This window comes from Orbicella franksi, chromosome 12, assembly GCF_964199315.1.
Source record: "Orbicella franksi chromosome 12, jaOrbFran1.1, whole genome shotgun sequence".
Taxonomy (NCBI): domain Eukaryota; kingdom Metazoa; phylum Cnidaria; class Anthozoa; order Scleractinia; family Merulinidae; genus Orbicella; species Orbicella franksi.
In genome coordinates this window covers 5,676,607-5,700,654 of record NC_138156.1, presented here as the reverse complement: position 1 = coordinate 5,700,654, position 24,048 = coordinate 5,676,607, and the positions used below count along the sequence as shown (strand labels likewise).

Here is a 24,048-nt window from a genome sequence, read left to right as displayed (position 1 = left end):
TTTCCACCGGTTAACTGACCTGCTAAAGAGGCAGGTAGTGTACTTTTCATTTCACAACAAACAAAATACTGGCAATTGCAAGACAGCGATATATTTAGCGGAATTCATGCAAACAGAGAAATACATTTCTGTGAAATGATCTGTTAATAGCAATAAAAGAAGATTTAAAATGGACCACTCCCTGCTTTCAACATCATTTACTCATGTGAGCCCGGTTAGCTCAGTCGGTAGAGCATCAGACTTTTGATCTGAGGGTCATGGGTTCAAGTCCCATATTGGGCGAACTAACAATTTTATTATATACGTTCATTTATCATTGTCCACACTTATTTTCCGCTTTTTTCACGTGTCCATTATTCAAGTGGGCGCTCATGCCCAGATCCTTTGGGGTGAAATCGAGACTTACGAGAAACATCGGAGATGAGCCAGTAGTATTCACAGCGGTTACTCCCTCCACGGATGTCCAAGAGCTGTGACCTTGAACACACGCGCACAATCAAACTGGGACCAGTATTTGTTAGTTTCCGTTTTTGACTTTTTACAGAGAGTCGAGTGTTTGGCCTCCGCTGAGGGATCTGCGGACGAGATTGTATTTCTAAACAGTATGCAGATTTAAAAAGAGAAAATAAAGTACAGAACAAAAAAGAATTCAAAGAAAAACGGAACGAAAATGACCATCTTTTTTCCCCAGTAGCGTGTTAAAGCAAGAATAAAAACTATGTTATTTCTATGATGTACGCAGATAAAGAAATAAACAAAATTCCTCACTCCCCGGCGGGGAATCGAACCCCGGTCTCCCGCGTGACAGGCGGGGATACTCACCACTATACTACCGAGGAATTGATGGCCAAGAAATTCTTAATTTAAAATCAATTTCCAATTGCTTCAAATTACTTCAATATCCTCAACGAAACTGGCTCTGTGAATCAAGGGGGCGCTTACCATTTGTGAGAATAAGCCGGTTCGGATGACCGCTGATTAATGGTGAGGGTTTATCTAAAATCAGCAAACCAAGTAAACGAGATGGTGCTTACCTTTTGCAATTCGATTTCCCGTTTAATATTGCTTTCGACTGATGAGAGACTGGAAACTGGAATATTTAGCATATGGTAACGAAATTTCCGCTGTTTCGTTCCGAACGGAAAAAGAGGACTACCTCTGGGCTACCTCTGGAGGTAGTCTACAATTTCCGAACGGATCTCCCGGAATATTACTGTTCCATTTGACCTTCAACCAAAGTTTTCGGATTTTTTGGTTAAGTGGTAAGAACCCAAGGCATCCGCTGATGCTGGATTAGATTTTCTCAGGCGTAAACAGGATTTACTTCCATACGGCATGTTCATAATAATAAGAGATCGGGAGTGTCTCAGTTAGCCTGAAGAACAGGTGGTTTAGTCGGAGCAAACCACGAAGTGTGAGCACACACAAACGCAGAGAGCGAGACCATCTCGCAATTCGCTCTGTTGGCTAAATTGTATTGTTACGTTTTCTTTTACCAAATGAATGCATGAGTCGCTCAGCCCAGGAGTTGCGCTTAAAAAGATGAAGCACAAAATAGACTAGAATATTTCGCAATTTTCGCCACGTGATCAATACTCGTTGTATTTCACAGTATGCGGATTTTAAAAAAAGCCCAACATAAGCAAAACAAAACAGAACAGAACAAAAATGAATTCAAAGAAAAACAGAAACGAAAATGACCATCTTTTTCCCCAGCAGCGTGTTAAAGCGAGATAAAAAAGCATATTATTTCTATGTTGTTCGTAGATGACGAAAACAAATTTCTCTCTCCCCGGCGGGGAATCGAACCCCGGTCTCCCGCGTGACAAGCGGGGATACTCACCACTATACTACCGAGGAATTGGTGTCCAAGGAAGAAATTCTTTAGGATCAATTTAAAACTAGTTCACACTAGTTCACATTTGCGTTTTGCGTTTTCGTATCGCACTCTTTCTTTTAATTTCTCAGGCCCGGAATTTCTGTTAAGGAAACACAATGGCCAATTAATTCTCTCTGTGAGACGCACCTGCATGGAGTCATGGTAGTTGTATATATCAGTCCAAGATAATGAATACAAGTACCATGATTCCATGCCGGCGCATGTCATATAGGGAATTAATTGGCCATATTGTTTTGTTATTCCACGTGAGTACCTGTCATGAATCAGATATCTGAATCCTTTTATGCAACTGTACTATTAATTCAGGTAAAACAACTGGCGATTTCTAAAGCATAATAACAGATTAAGTAAGTGTTCTGGTATCGAAAAACAGGTTGTTTCAGTTCAGTAGTAATTACCAAAGTTATTTACCGGATATTACATGTGCGAGCCCGGTTAGCTCAGTCGGTAGAGCATCAGACTTTTAATCTGAGGGTCATGGGTTCAAGTCCCATATTGGGCGCACCTACAATTTTTTTTTCAATAGCTTATTTATCATGGTTGCAAATTTCCTTCAGGCATGTAAGGTCCACATTGTATTCCTACTCAATCCTTTTTTATGAATGAATGAATGAATGAATGAATGAATGAATGAATGAATGAATGAATGAATGAGTGAATGAATGAGTGAATGAATGAATGAATGAATGAACAAGTGTACGAGTCGAATAGGAATTAAAAGGAACCATACTAGAATATTTTGCAATTTTTGTCACATAATCAATACTCATTGTATTTTTAAACAGTCCTGTAATATTTGAAAAAAAGAACAGTTACAATAACGAATTCAAAGAAAATGTTCTTTTTTTCCAGGCGGGGAGTAAAAGCAAGATTATAGTTTTATTTTGTATGTAGATCAGGAGAGCAAATCAGAAAAAAAATTACCTATCTCCCCGGCGGGGAATCGAAGCCCGGTCTCCCGCGTGACAGGCGGGGATACTCACCACTATACTACCGAGGAAATGATGTACGTATGGGAAATTCTTTAGCACCAAACGTAAATTGCTTCAATAGCCTTCTGAAAGTGGCTCTGTGACACAAAACATCCGCCAATGATGCTAGCTCAATTCAATTTGTTCAGGCCCGGGTAACTATGGTCGGTAACCATGCGTGAAACAAGATTCATTCTAGTACTGTGCGTACGTAATAATGAGAGTAATAAGAAGAAGAAAAAGAAAAAGAAAAAGAAAAAGAAAAAGAAAAAGAAAAAGAAAAAGAAAAAGAAAAAGAAAAAGAAAAAGAAAAAGAAAAAGAAAAAGAAAAAGAAAAAGAAAAAGAAAAAGAAAAAGAAAAAGAAAAAGAAAAAGAAAAAGAAAAAGAAAATATCGTCTTCTTACGATACTTTTACCCACGAGTGCTAGACGTACTTTCCCTTAACTCTTGATTTATATTTCAGTTGCATACACATATCGGTTTCATATTGAGCAAGCTGTGTCAATATAGAAAAGGATGTCAAAGCGCGGAGCGCGAGTAAGTGATGCGGTGTCGAAGAAAAGGTAGCTTCAGTAATTTTTACCAAAGGTTTTTACAGGCCCGAAAAAGAGGTCAAAGCGCGAAGCGCGACACACGTTCGGGGAGCGCGAGACCATCTCTCGGGCGTTGCGCCTCACACCAGCGCCGCGCCCCACGTTTGCGTATTTGCTGTCTCGTGTCATTAATTACAACGAACGTTATTGTTTTTTTATTTTTCTACATGTTTACCTGCTATAAATCAGCTATATGAATCCCTCTCTGCAACTTGAAATTAAAATAAAGCACAATTTACATTTGAGAACAGGCGAAGTCTGCAGCATTGTAGACGGGCCAATTGCGTGTTCAGGCATCGAAGAAAGAACTTATTTTTTAAAACTAATAACTGGTAGAACAATTTTATGTGAGCCCGGTTAGCTCAGTCGGTAGAGCATCAGACTTTAATAGCTTATTTATCATGGTTGCAAATTTCGTTCAGGCATGCAAGGTCCACACTACATTCCAATACTGGTAATATTTAGAATATATTTTCCCCTTTTTTGTAAGTGTTCATCAGATTAGGCTAGATTCGCTATAGCTGTTGTCTTGTTGCTTGCTGCATGAATGAATGAATGAATGAACGAACGAACGAACTAATGAATAAATCACGCAGGATTTAATTGGAAATATCAGAATATTTTGCAATTTCTGTCATACGATCAATGCCCGTTGTATTGGCCTTAAAGGTATGCAGAGTTGAAAGAGAGAGAGAGAGAGAGAGAGAGAGAGAGAGAGAGAGAGAGAGAGAGAGAGAGAGAGAGAGAGAGAGAGAGAGAGAGAGAGAGAGAGACAATAACGAATTCAAAGAAAAATGGAAAATAAAATGATCCCTTTTTTCACGTCGAGGAGTAAAAACCACGATTTTAGTGCTATTTTGTATATAGATCAGGAAAGGAAATCAGAAAAAGATACACCGTATCTCCCCGGCGGGGAATCGAACCCCGGTCTCCCGCGTGACAGGCGGGGATACTCACCACTATACTACCGAGGAATTGATGTACGTGTGGGACATTCTTTAGCACCAAAGGCAAACTGCTTCAATAGCCTTCTGAATATGGGTCTGTGGCACAAAACATCCGCCAATGATGCTAGCTAAAGAAGAAGAAAGAGAAAATATCGTCTTCTGACGATACGTTTACCTACGAGTGCTAGACGTACTTTCCCTTAACCCTTGATTTATATTTTAGTTGCATACACATATCAGTTTCATATTGAGCAAGCTGTGTCAATATAGAAAAGGATGTCAAAGCGCGGAGCGCGAGTAAGTGATGTGGTGTCGTAGAAAAGATAGTTTCAGTAATTTTTACCAAAGGTTTCTACAGGCCCGAAAAAGAGGTCAAAACGCGAAGCGGGAAGCGCGACACACGTTCGGAGAGCGCGAGACCATCTCTCGGGCGTTGCGCCTCACACCAGCGCCGCGCCTCACGTTTGCGTATTTGCTGTCTTGTCATTAATTACAACGAACGTTATTGTTTTTTTTATTTTTCTACATGTTTACCTGCTATGAATCAGCTACATTAGGAATCCCTCTCTGCCACTTTAAATTGAAATAAAGCACAATTTACATGTGAGAACAGGCGAAGTCTGCAGTATCGTATCTGGCCAATTTACTGTTCAGGCATCGAACTGAAGAACAACTAACACAAGTTTTTAAAAATGTCTTTTTTTACTTTTATTTATACGTGTTCAGTATTTAGGGTTGTGTTGCTGGCCCAATGAATGAATGAACGAACGAATGCATGAGTCCATCAGCAATTAAATGGAAGTGTACCAAAATATTTTGCAACCTTGTCACATAATCAATACCCGTTGTATTTTTAAACAGTCCGGCACAATTTAAAAAAAGAACAGAGACAATGACAAATTCAAAGAAAAACGGAAAAGAAAATGTTCCTCTTTTTTTGCCGGCGGGGAATAAAAGGAAGATTTTAGTTATATTTTGTATGTAGACCAGGAGAGAAAGTCAGAAAGAAAAATTTCTTATCTCCCTGGCATGAAACGAACCCCGGTCTCCCGCGCGACAGACGGGGATACTCTCCACTATACTACGGAGGAATTGATGTTTGCAGGGAACATTTTTTATTACCAAATGTAAATTGCTTCAATAGCCTTCCGAAAGTGGTTCTGATAAACAAGACATCCGCCAAGAATGCTAATTCAAATCATTTTTCTCAGGCGTTGCTAACTATCGTTGGTAACTATGCCTATATAAAACAAGATTTATTTCCATACTATACGTACATAATAATGAGAGTAATAAGAAAAAGAAAAAGAAAATATCGTGCTCTTACGATACTTTTAACCCACGAGTGCTAGACGTACTTTCCCTTAACTCTTGATTTATATTTTAATAGCTTACACATATATTTTATAGTGAGCAAACTGTGTCAGTATTATAGGCGGAAAAGGACAAAGCGCGAAACGCGACACGTGCAAAAAAAACTTCCCAATCTCCCCGGCGGGGAATCGAACCCCGGTCTCCCGCGTGACAGGCGGGGATACTCACCACTATACTACCGAGGAACTGATGTAAGTAGGAGACATTCTTTATCAGCAAATATAAATTGCTTCAACAGCTTTTTGAAAGTAGTCTGTGAAACAAGACATCCGCCAATAATGCTAGCTCAATTCAATTTGTTCAGGCGCGTACTACACGCACATAATAATGAGAGTAATAAGAAAAAGTGCGAAGAAGTGCGACACACGTGCACAGAGCACGAGAACAGGCGAAGTCTGAATCATTGTATCAGGCCAATTTAGTGTTCAGGCATCGAAGATTTTTTTTTAAATCTAGTTAAAACTCGTAGAACATTTTTATGTGAGCCCGGTTAGCTCAGTCGGTAGAGCATCAGACTTTTAATCTGAGGGTCATGGGTTCAAGTCCCATATTGGGCGCACTTACATTTTTTTTTTCAATAGCTTATTTATCATTGTTGCAAATTTCGTTCAGGCATGCAAGGTCCACATTTTATTCCAATACAATTATTAAAAATATATTTTTTTTACCTTCGTGTTCATTATTCACGGTTACTTAGTTGCTGGCCGAATGAATGAACGAACGAAAGGACGGACGAATAAACGAACGAACCAACGAACCAACGAACCAACGAACGAACGAACGAACAAACGAACAAGTGCATGAGTCGATTAGGAATTAAAAGGAAATATACCACAATGTTTTGCAATTTTTGTCACATAATCAATGCCATTGTATTTTTAAACAGTCCTGCAGTATTTGAGAAAAGAACAGAGACAATAACGAGTTCAAAGAAAATGTTCTACTTTTTTTCCCGGCGGGACGTAAAAGCAAGATTTTAGTTTTGTTTTGTATGTAGATCAGGAGAGAAAATCAGAAAAAAATAATTACTATCTCCCCAGCGGGGAATCGAACCCCGGTCTCCCGCGTGACAGGCGGGGATACTCACCACTATACTACCGAGGAATTGGTGGCCAAGGAAGAAATATATTAGAGGATATATTGCAAATTGCTTCAATGGCCCTCTGGCTCAGTGAATCAAGGGGGGTGCTTATTATTTTTCAGAATAAACCGGTTGGGATGACCGTTGATTAATGGTAAGGGTATTTTTTTCCTGAATCAGCAAAGCAACTGAACGAGACTGGAAACTGAAATATTTAAAATTTAAAATATGGTAAAGAAATTTCCGCTGTTCCGTTCCCAACCGAAAAAAAGAACTACCAATTTCAATTTCAAACTAGTTCAGACTAGTTCACACTTGCGTTTCGCGTTCTCGTATCGCACTTGTACTTTCCATTTCTCAGTCCCGGAATTTCTGTTAAGGAAACACAATGGCCAATTAATTCTCTCTGTTAGACGCACCTGCATGGAATCATGGTAGTTGTATACATCAGTCCAAGATGATGAATACAACTACCATGATTCCCTGCACGCACATCTCATAGAGGGAATTGGCCATATTGTTTGTTATTTTACGTGAATACCTGTCATGAATCAGATATCTGAATCCTTTCAGGCAACTGTACTATTAATTCAGGTAAAACAACTGGAGATTTCTGGTGCATAGTAACAGATCAACCAAGTGTTCTGGTATCGAAGAAAAGGTTGTTTCAATGCGGTATTAGTTACCAAAGTTATTTACTGGTCATTAAACATGCGCGCCCGGTTAGCTCAGTCGGTAGAGCATCAAACTTTTAATCTGAGGGTCATGAGTTCAAGTCCCATATCGGGCGCGCTCACAAGTTTTTTTTTCAATAGCTTAGTTATCATGGGTGCAAATTTCGTTTAGGCATGCAAAGTCTACATTTTATTCCAACACAAGTTACTTTCGTGTTCATTATTCACGGTTTCTTAGTTGCTAGCCGAATGAATGAATGAATGAATGAATGAATGAATGAATGAATGAATGAACAAGTGTATGAGTCGATTAGGAATTAAAGGGAGATATACCAGAATATTTTTCAATTTTTGTTACATAATCAATACCCATTGTATTTTTAAACAGTGCTACAGTATTTGCAAAAAGAACAGAGATCAGGAGAGAAGGTCAGAAAAAGGATCTCCCCGGCGGGGAATCGAACCCCGGTCTCCCGCGTGACAGGCGGGGATACTCACCATTATACTACCGAGGAACTGATGCATGGAGGTACATTCTTTAGCACCAAATGTAAATTGCTTCAATAGCTTTTTGAAAGTGGTCTGTGAAACAAGACATCCGCCAATAATGCTAGCTCAATTCAATTTGTTCAGGCGTGGGCAACTATCGTCGGTAACCATGCGTGAAACAAGATTTATTCCAATACTGTGCGTACCTAATAATGAGAGTAATAAGAAGAAGAAAAAGGAAAAGAAAAAAGAAAATATCGTCTTCTTACGATACTTTAACCTACGAGTGCTAGACGTACTTTCCCTTCACTCTTGATTAATATTTTAGTTGCATACACATATTAGTTTCATATTGAGCAAGCTGTGTCAATACAGAAAAGGACGTCAAAGCACGAAGCGCGACACACGTGCGCGGAGCGCGAGTAAGTGATGTGGTGTTGAAGAAAAGTTTGTTTCAGTAGTTTTTACCTAAGATATTTACAGGCCCGAAAAGGAGGTCAAAACGCGAAGCGCGACACACGTTCGGAGAGCGCGAGACCATCTCTCGCGCGTGGCGCCTGACACAAGCGCCCCGCCTTACGTTTGCGTATTTGCTGTCTTGTCATTAATTACAACGAACGTTATTGTTTCTTTATTTTCCTACATGTTTACCTGCTATGAATCAGCTACATTAGGAATCCCTCTGAATCCCCAGGGAAAGAGGAAAAGGGGACGGCCTAGGAACTCGTGGAGACGAGACTTGGAAGCAGACATCAAGAGATTGGGGTTGACCTGGAATCAGCTAGAAAGGAAAGCCCAGGACAAAGATAGCTGGAGAACTCTTGTTGGTGGCCTATGCCCCAGGAGGGGCACTAGGCATAACAACAACAAGGAATCCCTCTCCGTCATTTTAAATTAAAACAAAGCACAATTTACCTGTGAGAACAGGCGAAGTCTGCAGCATTGTATCAGGCCAATTTACTGTTCAGGAATTGAACCGAAGAACTTATTTTTTAAAACTAGTTAAGTCCCAGTCAAGTCCCATATCGGGCGCGCTTGCATATTTTTTAATGGCTTATTTGTCATTGTTGCAAATTTTGTCCAGGCATGCAAGGTCCACATTTTATTCCAACACAAGTTTTCAAAACTGTATTTTTTACTTTTATTTATACCTATTCATTATTCAGAGTTGTGTTTCTGGCCCAATGAATGAATGAACGAACGAATGCATGAGTCCATCAGGAATTAAATGGAAGTATACCAAAATATTTTGCAGCTTTTGTCACGTGATCAATACCCGTTGTAGTTTTAAACAGTCCGGCAGTATTTAAAAATAGAACAGAGACAATAACGAAATCAAAGAAAATGTTCTTCTTTTTTTTGCAGGCGGGGAGTAAAAGCAAGATTTTAGTTATATTTTGTATGTAGATCCGGAGAGAAAATCAGGAAAAAAACTTTCCTATCTCCCCGGCGGGGAATCGAACTCCGGTCTCCAGCGTGACAGGCGGGGATACTCACCACTATACTACCGAGGAACTGATGCATGCAGGGGACATTCTTTAGCACCAAATGTAAATTGTTTCAATAGCCCTCTGAAAGTGGGTGTGTGACACAAGACATCCGCCAATAATGCTAGTTGAAATCATTTTTCTCAGGCGTTGGTAACTATCGTTGGTAACTATGCCTATATGAAGGAAGATTTATTCTCATATTATACGTACATAATAATGATAGTAATAAGATAAAGAAAAAGAAGATATCGTGTTCCTACGATACTTCAACCTACGAGTGTTAGACATACTTTCCCTTAACTCTTGATTTATATTTTAATAGCTTACACATATATTTTATAGTGAGCAAACTTTGTCAGTATAGCCGGAAAAGGAGAAAGTGCAAAGCGCGACACACGTGCGCAGAGCGCGAGAGCAGGCGAAGTCTGCAACTTTGTATGAGGCCAATTTAGTGTTCAGGCATTGAAGAAACAGCTTATTTTTTAAAACTAAGAACTGGTAAAACAATTTTATGTGAGCCCGGTTAGCTCAGTCGGTAGAGCATCAGACTTTTAATCTGAGGGTCATGGGTTCAAGTCCCATATTGGGCGCACTTACATTTTTTTTTCAATAGCTTATTTATCATTGTTACAAATTTCGTTCAGGCGTGCAAGGTCCACATTTTATTCCAATACAATTATTTAAAAATGTATTTTTTTTTTTACTTTCGTGTTCATTATTCACGGTCACTTCGTTGCTGGCCGAATGAATGAATGAATGAAGGAAGGAAGGAAGGAAGGAAGGAAGGAAGGAAGGAAGGAAGGAAGGAATGAATGAACGAACAAGTGCATGAGTCGATTAGGAATTAAAAGGAAATATACCAGAATGTTTTGCAATTTTTGTCTTATAATCAATGCCTATTGTATTTTTAAACAGTCCTGCAGTATTTGAAAAAAGAATAGAGACAATAACGACTTCAAAGAAAATGTTCTACTTTTTTTCCCGGCGGGGCGTAAAAGGAAGATTTTAGTTTCATTTTATATGTAGATCAGGAGAGAAAATCAGAAAAAAAAATTACGAACTCCCCGGCGGGGAATCGAACTCCGGTCTCCCGCATGACAGGCGGGGATACTCTCCACTATGCTACCGAGGAATTGATGTTTGCAGGGAACATTTTTTATTACCAAAAATAAATTGCTTCAATAGCCTTCCGAAAGTGGGTCTGATAAACAAGACATCCGCCAATAATGCTAGTTCAAATCATTTTTCACAGGCGTTGGTAACTATGCCTATATGAAACAAGATTTATTTCCATACTATACGTACATAATAATGAGGGGAATAAGAAAAAGAAAAAGAAAAAGAAAAAGAAAATATCGTGTTCTTACGATACTTTAACCCACGAGTGCTAGACGTACTTTCCCTTAACTCTTGATTTATATTTTAATTGCTTACACATATGTTTTATAGTGAGCAAAGTGTGTCAGTATTATAGTCGGAAAAGGACAAAGCGCGAAGGGCGACACGTGCAAAAAAAGCTTCCCTATCTCCCCGGCGGGGAATCGAACCCCGGTCTCCCGCGTGACAGGCGGGGATACTCACCACTATACTACCGAGGAACTGATGTATGGAGGGGACATTCTTTATCACCAAATGTAAATTGCTTCAATAGCTTTTTGAAAGTGGTCCGTGAAACAAGACATCCGCCAATAATGCTAGCTCAATTCAATTTGTTCAGGCGCGTACTACACGTACATAATAATGAGAGTAATAAGAAAAAGTGCGAAGAAGTGCGACACACGTGCACAGAGCGCGAGAACAGGCGAAGTGTGAAGCATTGTATCAGGCCAATTTAGTGTTCGGGCATCGAAGATTTTTTTTTTAAAGTAGTTAAAACTCGTAGAACATTTTTATGTGAGCCCGGTTAGCTCAGTCGGTAGAGCATCAGACTTTTAATCTGGGGGTCATGGGTTCAAGTCCCATATCGGGCGCGCTTACATTTTTTTCAATAGCTTATTTATCATTGTTACAAATTTCGTTCAGGCGTCCAAGGTCCACATTTTATTCCAATACAATTATTTAAAATGTATTTTTTTTACTTTCGTGTTCATTATTCACGGTTACTTAGTTGCTGGCCGAATGAATGAACGAACGAACGAACGGACGGACGAATGAACGAAGGAAGGAAGGAAGGAAGGAAGGAAGGAATGAATGAATGAACGAACAAGTGCATTAGTCGATTAGGAATTAAAAGGAAATATACCACAATGTTTTGCAATTTTTGTCTTATAATCAATGCCTATTGTATTTTTAAACAGTCCTGCAGTATTTGAGAAAAGAACAGAGACAATAATGACTTGAAAGAAAATGTTCTACTTTTTTGCCCGACGGGGCGTAAAAGCAAGATTTTAGTTTCATTTTATATGTAGATCAGGAGAGAAAATCAGAAAAAAAATTACGAACTCCCCGGCGGGGAATCGAAACCCGGTCTCCCGCGTGACAGGCGGGGATACTCACCACTATACTACCGAGGAATTGGTGGCCAAGGGAGAAATGTTACAGGATCAATTACAAATTGCTTCAATGGCCCTCTGGCTCTGTGAATCAAGGGGGGTGCTTATTATTTTTCAGAATAAACCGGTCGGGATGACCGTTGATTAATGGTAAGGGTATTTTTTTTTTCCTGAGATCAGCAAACCAACTGAAAGAGACTGGAAACTGGAATATTTAAAATATGGTAAAGAAATTTCCGCTGTTCCGTTCCCAACCGAAAAAAAGAACTACCAATTTCAATTTCAAACTAGTTCAAACTAGTTCACACTTGCGTTTCGCGTTCTCGTATCGCACTTGTACTTTCCATTTCTCAGTCCCGGAATTTCTGTTAAGGAAACACAATGGCCAATTAATTCTCTCTGTGAGACGCACCTGCATGGAATCATGGTAGTTGTATACATCAGTCCAAGATGATGAATACAGCTACCATGATTCCCTGCAGGCGCATCTCATAGAGGGAATTGGCTATATTGTTTGTTATTTTACGTGAATACCTGTCATGAATCAGATATCTGAATCCTTTCATGCAACTGTACTATTAATTCAGGTAAAACAACTGGAGATTTCTAGTGTATTATAACAGATCAACTAAGTGTTCTGGTATCGAAGAAAAGGTTGTTTCAGTGCAGTATTAATTATCAAAGTTATTTACCGATTATTTAACATGTGAGCCCGGTTAGCTCAGTCGGTAGAGCATCAGACTTTTAATCTGAGGGTCATGGGTTCAAGTCCCATATCGGGCGCGCTCACAATTTTTTTTTTTTCAATAGCTTATTTATTGTTGTTACAAATTTCGTTCAGGCGTGCAAAGTCTACATTTTATTCCAACACAATTTTTTTTACTTGCGTGTTCATTATTCACGGTTACTTAGTTCCCTCTCTGCAACTTTGAATTAAAATAAAGGAGAATTTGCGTGTGAGAACAGGCGAAGTCTGCAGCATTGTATCAGGCCAATTTACTGTTCGGGTATCGAACTGAAGAACTTATTTGTTAAAACTAGTCATAACTGGTAACAGAAGCATATCACCTAGAACTAGGTGATATGCTTCTGCTGGTAACAGATTTTTATGCGAGCCCGGTTAGCTCAGTCGGTAGAGCATCAGACTTTTAATCTGAGGGTCATGGGTTCAAGTCCCATATTGGGCGGGCTTACATATTTTTAATAGCTCATTTATCATTGTTGCAAATTTCGTTCAGGCATGCAAGGTTCACATTTTATTTTTACACAAGTTTATAAAAATGTATTTTTTCACTTTTAAACAGTCCGGCAGTATTTAAAAAAAGAAGAGAGACAATAGCGAATTCAAAGAAAATGTTCTTCTTTTTTTCCCGGCGGGGAGTAAAAGCAAGATTTTAGTTATGGAGATAATCCGAAAAAAAACTTCCTCTCTCCACGGCGGGGAATCGAACCCCGGTCTCCCGCGTGACAGGCGGGGATACTCACCACTATACTACCGAGGAACTGATGGATGCAGGGGACATTCTTTAGCAACAAATGTAAATTGCTTCAACAAATGTAAATTGCTTCAATAGCCTTCCGAAAGTGGGTCTGATAAACAAGACATCCGCCAATAATGCTAGTTTAAATCATTTTTCTCAGACGTTGCTAACTATCGTTGGTAACTATGCTTATATAAAACAAGATTTATTTCCATACAACACGTACATAATAATGAGAGTAATAAGATAAAGATAAAGAAAAAGAAAAAGAAAAAGAAAAAGAAAATATCGTGCTCTTACGATACTTTATCCCACGAGTGCTAGACGTACTTTCCCTGAACTCTTGATTTATATTTTAATTGCTTACACATATATTTTATAGTGAGCAAAGTGTGTCAGTATTATAGCCGGAAAAGGACAAAGCGCGAAGCGCAACACGTGCAAAAAAAAAAAAAAACTTTCCTATCTCCCCGGCGGGGAATCGAACCCCGGTCTCCCGCGTGACAGGCGGAGATACTCACCACTATACTACCGAGGAACTGATGAAGGTGTATGTTTTAACACTAAATTTAAATTGCTTCAATAGGCTTCTGAAAGTTGGTCTGTGACACAAAACATTCGCCAATGATGCTAGCTCAATTCAATTTGTTCAGGCGCGGGTAACTATGGTCGGTTACCATGCGTGAAACAAGATTCATTCCAATACTGCGCGTACGTAATAATGAGAGTAATAATAAGAAGAAAAAGAAAAAGAAAAAGAAAATATCGTCTTCCTACCATACTTTAACCTACGAGTGCTAGACGTACTTTCCCTTAACTCTTGATTTATATTTTAGTTGCATACACATATCAGTTTCATATTCAGCAAGCTGTGCCAATATAGAAAAGGACGTCAAAGCGCGAAGCGCGAGTAAGTGATGTGGTGTCGAAGAAAAGGTAGCTTCAGTAGTTTTTACGAGAGATATTTACAACCCGAAAAAGGAGGTCAAAGCGCGAAGCGCGACACACGTTCGGAGAGCACGAGCCATCTCTCGGGTGATGCGCCTCACACCAGCGCCACGCCTTACGTTTGCGTATTTGCTGTCTTGTCATCAATTACAACGAACGTTATTGTTTCTTTATTTTTCTACATGTTTACCTGCTATGAATCAGCTACATTAGGAATCCATCTCTGCAACTTTAAATTAGAATAAAGCACAATTTACATTTGAGAGCAGGCGAAGTCTGCAGCTTTGTATGAGGCCAATTTAGTGTTCAGGCATCGAAGAAACAGCTTATTTTTTAAAACTAATAACTGGTAAAACAATTTTATGTGAGCCCGGTTAGCTCAGTCGGTAGAGCATCAGACTTTTAATCTGAGGGTCATGGGCTCAAGTCCCATATCGGGCGCGCAATAATTTTGTAGTAATGGAGTCAATTGAAACATAAGTTTTAATTTTGCTCTTTTTCTATCTGTGTAGCAACTACCTCTCTTCGGAAAAATGTGTAGATAGCAATAATTATTTTCAAGTCATTGCCTTTCGCAATAAAATCAATTACAAATAAGAGATTGCACAACAATAGGATGAAAGACAGACTCTTAAGGAAGACTCCGCTGGGCAACTTAGGGTTGGGAATACCTTCTATATGAAGGTATGATTGGTTATCTAATCTGATTAGTTAACTAACCTAATTTTAAAATTCTACTTCGTTATATTTCGTTCTACTGCTTTTCAGAAAACCAAAAAAAAAAAAAACGAAAGGTTTCAGGGAGGGATAACAAAACAAAACTTTCTCCCCGGCGGGGAATCGAACCCCGGTCTACCGCGTGACAGGCGGGGATACTCACCACTATACTACCGAGGAAGCGGCGAGAGATGTGTACATATTAAAAAAAAAAAAAACAACTTTAAATTAGCTTAAATTACCCAAGATAATGACCTTCTGATGGTCAATTCAACTCGCTCAGCTAATCGCAAAATTCCCAAAATGCCGATATTAATACCGTAGCTGTTTTAGTTTTATATTGTGTGTGTAAAAAAAAGTAAATAAAATAAAGACAGATCAGAAGTGAATACTCTCCTTCCAACCGGCGAATCGAAAGCTGGTCTCCCGCATGACGGGCGGAGATACCCACCACTACCACTCTACCGAGGAATCGATGACTCTAATGGGTAAAAATGCATTGTTTGACCACACAAAAATATCGAATATTCATTTCGACTCGAACATAGAAATGCTGTCAAGCAATATTTTGTTTTTAGTCTTCGAAATACATGCATCTTTTGAGTTAAATGCAAGTAACATGAATCAATCACCACGAGATCGAAATGATTTGAAATTGACGCCATTTTGAAAAAAAAAAATTATGGTAGTTAATAAGTATTAGCAGAAGAATAAGGTTATATGCTTCTGCCATCGTGCATAGATACAGTAATACATAAGATGGCACGCGTGGGTCGAGCATATACCTTGACTCGCATTAGTGATGGAAAGCCCGAGACTTTCCCGTGACCCATGTTCAAGGGTCTGGATATAAGGTAAAGAATGACGGCTGTCAGTAGAAGTGCGGGTCTTTTCAGAGTTAACGGAACTTTTCAGTCGAAATCCAGTTGAGGTAACTTAATTGGGCAATCAGGAGTAAAATTGAAATGTGACCTTGTACTTTCCACGCCCCCAAACAACTGTTTACCGAAACCTGTCGTTTAAAACGAGTTTTCTGATGAACTGATGTTGGCAGTAAAATACCACAAAAGGCTAAAGTTTACGTGTTTCAACTTGGGACCTCGTTTATAAGCCGGTCGAAAGGACTATCAGGAAGAAATTCAGGTGCGTGAAACTGTGAAACTGTAATACAATATTTGACAGATGTCACATTTTTTATCGTTCTATTTGCGTATATAACCAGCACCCTCTTTATAATTGTTTATTTTATAAATTGCTCTGTCTTCGTTTCTTTTCGTGCTGCGCATTCGATAATTTTTTTTTTTTGCATTTTTCACCGGCGAACGAGCGAACAATATGTTGATTTGACTGAAAGCGGAGATGCCTCTTACACATGTATTTTCGTGATTTTTTGTTGTGTTATTTTCTCATCTAGTTACCTTCCTCGGCTAGATTTCTAAGTGTTCCGAAATACCAATAAGGAAAACAGTCCGTTGCAAAGAATTTTGATACATTTTTTAGTTAATTTAAACTTATTACAAAACTGTTGCCTATGAAGCGGGACTTTTTAAGCCATACTAAATCAACTCATTACGCATTCAGGAAGTATGGCGCTGAAATTTCATCATTTTGTTTTGTATACTTCCCATCGCGATGTTTAAATAGTTTGATTTTCTTTTGATGACCTATCCTGTGTTATTACTGTGGGTATGAAATCCTCATTGAGATGCCTATTTCGTTCCAAGAAACCCGGCAGAAATGCTTGAAAGGCAAAATTTTTCTCGGTAACTAAATATCCGTACCCCTGCACTTCCTGCCCCCCCCCCCCCCCCGCCCTCGGGAAAAATATCGCAAAGTGAAAATTTTTGAGAACATTTCTCCGAACACTTGCTATCTAGAATATTAGTAACTTTATGTTGCTTAAGCGGCTTATATCATGATAGTGTTGACCAGCGCTCAATATCCATTCTTATTATAGGTAAGGACTGTGAAAATGTGGTGGTTTTGTTTATTGCTTGCATCATTGGTTGAAGTAGGACGTATGGATAATCAAGCTACAAGGACAAGGAGGACTAGTTTTCGTACCGGTAGGCATTATCGCCTAGCATGTTTGTAAGTGTAAAGAAGTAGCTAGAAAAGGGCAATTTTCATTTATTTTCAGAGTTTTCAATATTGCAAAAGGCTTAAACGCCAAATGCTCCTTCTATCGAACAACCGACTCTTGCCTGTGACCATATTGAAAATTTCAAATTTAGTTTGCAAAGAAAGCACTCAGAGGCAATGCTCAGATACAACAACAACAACACAAACTAGTGTGTACGCAGAAATTATAAATATAAATATTCTTTAAGAGTAGTAGGCTCGATCATCAGTCATGTTCGAGAACGAGACCGGAATCGAAAGTTCCACTTAAATTAATCCGCGAGCCCAGACCAAATGGCTCGATTTCAACGTTTCTAACGAGAGCGTACGGAGTATTGAGCAGCTTAGTATCGTGAAATTACTCTATATTTTCTTTTGTAGAGAATCAATCATACAAGCGTCATCAAGATATTGGTATTTCTTCCCTGGGAGCTTTCAAGAAACCAACCGAAGCTTATTCCAAGAAGTCATACATGTCTGCATATTACAGTCCCAATCCCTCGTCGTTTTTATCTTACTATCCCTATTCTTACCCGTATCCCGCTCCCGCTCCCGCTATCGCTCCCTCTCCGTATCCTTACCCAGTCAATGGTAACAGTGACACTGGCAATGAAGTCACCACTGCGGCACATCCCATAAGCCAGCCAAGTCAATACCACTGCAACAGCTATCCCGTCACGCCTGGAATGAATCGGACGGAGACATTTGAAATTAACGGAAAACGTAAGTAAGCTAAGCTTTCGGTTACAGGGAAAGGTCTGGTTTTCTAAGGTCAAAATGACTTTTCACCAAATTCCCCGCCATTTCGTCTCGGCTAGTTGCGAGATCAGAAAGTCGCATGGGCTGTCCACGCAACGCGAGAGTAAGAACTTGAATTTCTTGGGTCCGCCCTTATTTCATAAACAAACAGGACTCATTTGGCGTACATTTTTTAGCAAAATTATAAGGCAGTTTTCAAACTAAAGACGTTCCTTCAGTTTTTATGTTAATTTGTGACGGCGGTCTATTACTAAAAGAGTAAAGAAGTTCCTTTATCGCCACATAACTTTACCGTTATCACACAGTTTTCAAGAGTATCGGTTGCTGGAAGGACGGTCCAGATCGTGCGATAGGACTATTGGAAGGAAAACATCGTCTTCTGAAAGACTCCGATTACAAGACCCGCGTGAACGCACTCATGAAATGCGCTGACGCAGCACTTAATATGAGTCTTGTGATGTTTGCTGTACAAAATGGAGGACAATGCTTCGGCGGAAAAAACGCTGAGAAGTCGTTTAGAAATTATGGACCCAGCACAGCTTGCTGCGGTAGGTATTGAGGTAGTTCCGGCGGGATCTCTCTTGTTCCTTCTTAAAAATTAACTCTTGCATGCGTAAATTAAACGTTTCTGTTGCCATCACTAAAGGCGATAACCCTTGCTCCTTCAAAATGATGGAGCAATTTTGCTTGTTCCCTTGAAATAAAATACCACTGTTCTCAAAGGCCCATGGCAGGCCGTCTATAACGCAAGTCATTGAGTCCGTTAATAATCACAATATTACCCGGGTATGTTAAGAATTTCCGGGACCAAGGCGAGATGAACTGAAAGAAACAAATCTCGCTCGAATTTCCTTTATGAGACAAGTTGAAAACTGGGGCGTTCAACAATCCCGTTAATAAAATTCACATTACTTTCACGTTTCAGGAGATGGCGAAGGAGGGCCATGGAGCAACGAAGTTTATAGGTGGGTATCTCTACTAACTATTTACAATGTAATTGAAGAAAGTAGCGCCAGATTTGCGAAACATTGAGGTAAACGTTCTGGTTTCCATCGACAGCCGGGCCCCACAAGAGTTCTCAATATGCTTCTATCCAGTGTTTCTAATCGAACATTTTGCTGTTTTAATATCGACTTTATTGTTAACAGTTTCCTTGGAAAAAACGGAAACCCCATCGTCAATGCCAGCTACAACCCTTGGTCAGCTTGGACACCATGTCCCCTGACCTGCCAAGCTATCAACCAAAGTGTGGTGCAAGTGCGCAATCGCACATGCTTCACTTCTCAAGATGTTATGCTACCACAAGGATGCTCCACTACCATGGAAACCCGTCCATGTGGAGTACCAATCTGCCCAGGTTTGTAGGAATGTCTTGATTATGGGCCGGGACATTAGGCCACTTCCGAGTTACCTTAATTGTGCCGCTGGTGGAAAGGAGTTTGATTTACACGAAAATGAACCTGCAGGGGAAACGCATTCTACACATGAATTGTTTCGCACGAAGACTCGTTTTACTTCACTGTTACCACTTGTCAGTGAAGATAGGTTCGGAGGAGATTCAGGGGCAATAGTGTAAGCCGTACAAACCGCCATAGCTAATAACTCCCTCAGCCCTAAGATTAAGCCTCGCTGTTTTTAAAAATGCTGTTCGTTCACATACCTACATACAGTGTGTTTTAGAGTTAGCAATCGGTAAGGATAGATATAGAGAAAAATATCGAAATATGTTCAAAACCTATGTTATATATTTTTGTCAGAAATCATTCGGTTGTACCGGTAATCTTCAAGTGCTTGGAAAATGAGCTAAGAGGAAATGGTGTTTTCAGAATTCAATGCAGTTTGTCGTTAGTCTTCCACTCAGACCACCAACTAAAGTTATTCCGTAACTGATGTTCGTTTTAGCCACGCAGGCACCTCCTGGAAGTACGACACCTCCCACTGCGTCACCAACAGCAACGCCCCCTTCCCCTGTCTTACGTCTTATGTTGCAGCCACCAACAGGGCAGCGATATTCACGTGAGTGTGAGATATATGTAGTGGTCAGTCGTCTGAATGTTTATAATGTCGCCCTTCGTTCAGGTCTCAGTCTCCCACTCGTAGATGTAGCTTCTTTAAATTTGGTAAAAAGAGTCCCTCGATCTTTTTCAAGGTCAGAAAATCGCGAAGATAGGTTGAAGGACTGCATCCTTAAATATCCACACACGCGATACCGGACCATGTACATGTACTGTGTAAAATTATACACTATATATGAACCATGAATTTTGTCTTTCTGCAAACCCAAAGATGGGTCCGTGGTTTTTGCCAGCAGAAGGCTCTCGTCATGGACTTGCTAGATAATAAAATTACTCCATCAACTTATGATGATACTTATTTATCTTTTACATACTTTTGATTCACGTAGTTTGCGTAGCCAAGGTCGATTTAGCTATTCTAATAGATGGCTCTGGAAGTGTAGATCAATACGGGCTGGAAAGCCTCAGGAGGGAGCGGAACTTTGTCAAGAAAATTGTCCGCGGCTTTCAGGTCTCCACATATGGTGTACATGTCGGAATTATCATTTTTGCCACCGTCCCCAAGGTTTGTATAAATCGCTCTTAAAATTGTAGCAATATCAGTTAATTAGCAATATCAGTTAATTTCCTAGACTGCTTTAAGGCCCGAACAAGCGGTGCAAAATTGTGTGTCAAAACGTGCGCAACATGTTTTGCTCTTGTTTCCACTCTTGAAATATTTGCGCATGATTTTGCACAAGTACAGTAGAACATGATTCAACCTCCACTGTGTGATCAGGTTTTCAGAATCACGACTTTTTAGACAAATTCAATGGAGGTAGGCCTTTGGTTGGGCATGTTCCTTGAATGATAAAAAGGATTTGTTTCCTTCCTGAGCGCTCTTTTATGCAGTGCAGAATTAACACGTAATTTTAAAATATAAATTTCTACGGGTAGCTGATCACTAAAATAAGGGAAGGTGAACTCCCATTTTGTTTGATTTCTAACAATTTCACCGGGTACTTAATTATAAACGAGAAATATTTACCATATACAAGCGAGATTGCTTCCTACTATTTTGTAGTTTTAGCTGACCTTTTTTTTTACCGTGTTGAAATAAGGATTATGTTATGCAAAGTGTCATTTGATAATAGAATGAAAAACAAAGTACGATTTCTAAAAATGTGAATCGATGATAACTGCTCTCACCTTGTGAATTACTTTTAAGGGTCTGATAAATTTCCATGTTCTCTCTATTCTTGACCCTTTGCTCGACACCTGTATAAACAGAACATCAAAATAACTTTATTAGTTTTCCACATGTTTTTTTCATTATATTTACCCGTTAATGTTGCCATCTTGGGATGTTGCTCTGATTAGGGTAACGAAAGGGCTCGGGAAAAATTTAGTGATTTACAAATTCATTATGAAATTTCCCGCCACAATTGTAGATGATAATTTATTACTCGAAATTCTGTTTAACTAGGTTGTGAGGGGTCTTAATGAACATCATTATGATATAAGCAGTGCCCTTGAAGCAATTGATGGAATCAAATACCCAGGAGGATATAGAAACATTGGAACGGCTTTGGAGTTGGCCAGAAACAAGCTTTTCAGCGAAAGTGATCGATACGGCCGTCCCAAAATGTTGATTGTTGTCGCTCGTGGACGCTCGCACGACCTAATTGCGGGACCTGCACAGAGATTACGGGATTCGGGCGTGACCGTATTTGGCGTGGGAACTGGTAGATATGATGATGAAGACATGCGGCAGCTGAGAGAGGTAGCCACAAACCCGGATTCACAACACGTCTACAAAGTTGACCTCGATAACCTCGATACTGTTGCTACGTCAATCAAATATAGAGTGTGCAGAGGTAAATTACTGTGTCTGCTACCAAACTTGTTTGATGTCGTTTTCTATCAAATACATGCAATTTAGAAGCTATCTGCCCTTGAAAGGCGCTATATTTTTTATCGTCAATATGGCTTGGTTGATGACTTAGAGTTATAATTAACTATTAAAGATGACGAGCCATCACCTCTTGTTCTTCTCTGTCTTACTGTCAGTCAGTCAGTCTGTCCGTCTGTCGGTCTATCTGTCTTTCTGTCATTCATTCATTCACTCACTCACACTCACTCACTCACTTACTCAGTCAGTCAGTCAGTCAGTCAGTCAGTCAGTCAGTAGGTCAGTCCATCAATCTGTCTGTCTTGTCCCCTATAAGCAAACAGTTCAGTTAAATAATATTCAACCATACATTTTTTGTGGCTTATCAAATACATGCGGCTTACTAATTGTAGCTATCTGTCCTTGTGAGGCGCTATATTTTTTATCGTCAATATGGCCTGGTTGATGGCTTAGAGGTAATTAACTATTGAACATGACGAACCATCTTCTCTTGTTCTTCTCTGCCTTGCTGTCAGTCAGTCAGTCAGTCAGTCCATCAGTCATCAAACCTGTCTGTCTTGTCTCCTATATGCAAACAGCACACTTAAATAATATTCAAATATGTTTGCTTTTTTGTATCTAGGTTCCGCTGGAACCATACGAACACGATGTAAGTAGCAATTCCCACAACTTTTGCACATTCAGTACACCAATAAAATGCAAAGAATATTCTACAAAAACTTTGTATCTTTAAAAAGATACATCACATATATATATTTTTTTACTTTAGGAAATTAGAGTGAATTAAAATATTTGTATTTAACTTTGCTCAGATCACTTTTAATTAGCGGCATATGAAGAACAATCACAATGGTTGACTACTTTAGGGATAAAACACCATCCAGCAATCAATGCTAAGCGGTCCAAATTAAATGGAATGAAACGTGATAATCATGTTCAATTGGTATCTAATTGTTCATATCGTGACATATAACTGATTCCTTTCTTTTATTTTTATCAATCTCTTCTTGGAATAACCAGCTCCTAAAGGTAAGACTGCTTTTATTGATATCGAGTGTTATTTAAATTGTCCGGGATAAACCCTGTAGCAAAGCTTCATTCATCTATTTATGTTTTTCTTTTTTTTTTTTGTGGATTCTCATCTATGTAAACAGCCTGGGTCTCAGCAAAAAGCAATGGTGATAGACCGTCAAACCCAAAATAGGTGAAAGCAACTGATCAATGCGCTATTTATATATTAACTCATCTTGCAGTGTGTAAAACCAAATTGGATCTCGCTATTCTCATTGACGCATCTCAGAAACCTGTGGATACCGACCTGAACTTCCGGAGATACATTCAGTTTATCAAGCGACTTATCAGTGGCTTTAACATCGGCCAATACGGAACGCATGTAGGAATAGCTGTATTCTATCAAGAAACGCGAGTCGTATTTGGATTTCAGAGATATTATAATCTCTGGACACTGTTAAAAGCTATCGATAGCATAAGATTTTCTCAAAGAGGTGCTCGCATTGGAAAAGCTCTAGAAGAGGTGCGGACTAAACTGTTTGACGCGAGTGCAAGGCCGGGGGTGCCAAAGATGGTGTTAGTCATGACGGATACTGTGTCACAGGTTAGTTGCTAGATACAAAACAGTTTAACGTACTTTTCAATTAAACAGTTGCGTTGTCAAGTTGAGTAAATCACAAGAGTAATGCTGACGTCGTAACAGCTGTTTTCAAAAAGGCGAGCCCAAAAACATAAAAGCCTATACTAGATGTCATGAACTTAAGCTTGGTCCTGTTCAAAGGGAAATCATTTCTATCCTCTTCGTTGTTAGTTATGCCATTTGGCAGTCTCGAGGTCTGGCCAAAGTGACACCATTACCCTTGGGATTCATATTTGTTTTTGAGCTTCCTGAAAGAACAGCAAAATATTAATCATAGATCCCCTCGTGAGATTTATAAATTACATGTAGTCGAATGTACTCCGAATGTACTCAAATGTACTGCACGTCTACCAAACATTTGCTACTGTACGGAATGCTCCTGTCAATTCTAATTACCTAAGTATTTTTTTATTGTTACTTTCTTATTGAATTCTAAAGGATGATGTTGGTGGG

The 24,048-nt window shown here is 39.4% G+C and overlaps 21 non-coding genes across 21 annotated transcripts; 9 read left to right on the top strand and 12 right to left on the bottom strand.

Moving 5' to 3' along the window:
* The first annotated feature begins 209 nt into the window (after positions 1-209).
* Positions 210-282, top strand: Trnak-uuu (transfer RNA lysine (anticodon UUU)). Its single transcript has one exon. It is a non-coding gene; the product is annotated as a tRNA-Lys (tRNA).
* A 485-nt stretch (positions 283-767) lies between these two features.
* On the bottom strand, positions 768-839 carry Trnad-guc (transfer RNA aspartic acid (anticodon GUC)). The gene has a single exon. It is a non-coding gene; the product is annotated as a tRNA-Asp (tRNA).
* Positions 840-1,788: 949 nt separating this feature from the next.
* Positions 1,789-1,860, bottom strand: Trnad-guc (transfer RNA aspartic acid (anticodon GUC)). The gene has a single exon. It is a non-coding gene; the product is annotated as a tRNA-Asp (tRNA).
* Positions 1,861-2,329: 469 nt separating this feature from the next.
* Positions 2,330-2,402, top strand: Trnak-uuu (transfer RNA lysine (anticodon UUU)). Its single transcript has one exon. It is a non-coding gene; the product is annotated as a tRNA-Lys (tRNA).
* A 426-nt stretch (positions 2,403-2,828) lies between these two features.
* On the bottom strand, positions 2,829-2,900 carry Trnad-guc (transfer RNA aspartic acid (anticodon GUC)). Its single transcript has one exon. It is a non-coding gene; the product is annotated as a tRNA-Asp (tRNA).
* A 1,467-nt stretch (positions 2,901-4,367) lies between these two features.
* Positions 4,368-4,439, bottom strand: Trnad-guc (transfer RNA aspartic acid (anticodon GUC)). The gene has a single exon. It is a non-coding gene; the product is annotated as a tRNA-Asp (tRNA).
* A 1,460-nt stretch (positions 4,440-5,899) lies between these two features.
* Positions 5,900-5,971, bottom strand: Trnad-guc (transfer RNA aspartic acid (anticodon GUC)). Its single transcript has one exon. It is a non-coding gene; the product is annotated as a tRNA-Asp (tRNA).
* A 299-nt stretch (positions 5,972-6,270) lies between these two features.
* Positions 6,271-6,343, top strand: Trnak-uuu (transfer RNA lysine (anticodon UUU)). Its single transcript has one exon. It is a non-coding gene; the product is annotated as a tRNA-Lys (tRNA).
* Positions 6,344-6,818: 475 nt separating this feature from the next.
* Trnad-guc (transfer RNA aspartic acid (anticodon GUC)) lies at positions 6,819-6,890 on the bottom strand. Its single transcript has one exon. It is a non-coding gene; the product is annotated as a tRNA-Asp (tRNA).
* Positions 6,891-7,584: 694 nt separating this feature from the next.
* Positions 7,585-7,657, top strand: Trnak-uuu (transfer RNA lysine (anticodon UUU)). Its single transcript has one exon. It is a non-coding gene; the product is annotated as a tRNA-Lys (tRNA).
* Positions 7,658-7,984: 327 nt separating this feature from the next.
* Positions 7,985-8,056, bottom strand: Trnad-guc (transfer RNA aspartic acid (anticodon GUC)). Its single transcript has one exon. It is a non-coding gene; the product is annotated as a tRNA-Asp (tRNA).
* A 1,981-nt stretch (positions 8,057-10,037) lies between these two features.
* Positions 10,038-10,110, top strand: Trnak-uuu (transfer RNA lysine (anticodon UUU)). The gene has a single exon. It is a non-coding gene; the product is annotated as a tRNA-Lys (tRNA).
* A 936-nt stretch (positions 10,111-11,046) lies between these two features.
* On the bottom strand, positions 11,047-11,118 carry Trnad-guc (transfer RNA aspartic acid (anticodon GUC)). Its single transcript has one exon. It is a non-coding gene; the product is annotated as a tRNA-Asp (tRNA).
* A 299-nt stretch (positions 11,119-11,417) lies between these two features.
* On the top strand, positions 11,418-11,490 carry Trnak-uuu (transfer RNA lysine (anticodon UUU)). Its single transcript has one exon. It is a non-coding gene; the product is annotated as a tRNA-Lys (tRNA).
* Positions 11,491-11,961: 471 nt separating this feature from the next.
* Trnad-guc (transfer RNA aspartic acid (anticodon GUC)) lies at positions 11,962-12,033 on the bottom strand. Its single transcript has one exon. It is a non-coding gene; the product is annotated as a tRNA-Asp (tRNA).
* Positions 12,034-12,722: 689 nt separating this feature from the next.
* On the top strand, positions 12,723-12,795 carry Trnak-uuu (transfer RNA lysine (anticodon UUU)). The gene has a single exon. It is a non-coding gene; the product is annotated as a tRNA-Lys (tRNA).
* A 331-nt stretch (positions 12,796-13,126) lies between these two features.
* On the top strand, positions 13,127-13,199 carry Trnak-uuu (transfer RNA lysine (anticodon UUU)). The gene has a single exon. It is a non-coding gene; the product is annotated as a tRNA-Lys (tRNA).
* Positions 13,200-13,442: 243 nt separating this feature from the next.
* On the bottom strand, positions 13,443-13,514 carry Trnad-guc (transfer RNA aspartic acid (anticodon GUC)). Its single transcript has one exon. It is a non-coding gene; the product is annotated as a tRNA-Asp (tRNA).
* Positions 13,515-13,959: 445 nt separating this feature from the next.
* On the bottom strand, positions 13,960-14,031 carry Trnad-guc (transfer RNA aspartic acid (anticodon GUC)). Its single transcript has one exon. It is a non-coding gene; the product is annotated as a tRNA-Asp (tRNA).
* A 778-nt stretch (positions 14,032-14,809) lies between these two features.
* Trnak-uuu (transfer RNA lysine (anticodon UUU)) lies at positions 14,810-14,882 on the top strand. Its single transcript has one exon. It is a non-coding gene; the product is annotated as a tRNA-Lys (tRNA).
* Positions 14,883-15,266: 384 nt separating this feature from the next.
* Positions 15,267-15,338, bottom strand: Trnad-guc (transfer RNA aspartic acid (anticodon GUC)). Its single transcript has one exon. It is a non-coding gene; the product is annotated as a tRNA-Asp (tRNA).
* Positions 15,339-24,048: the final 8,710 nt, after the last annotated feature.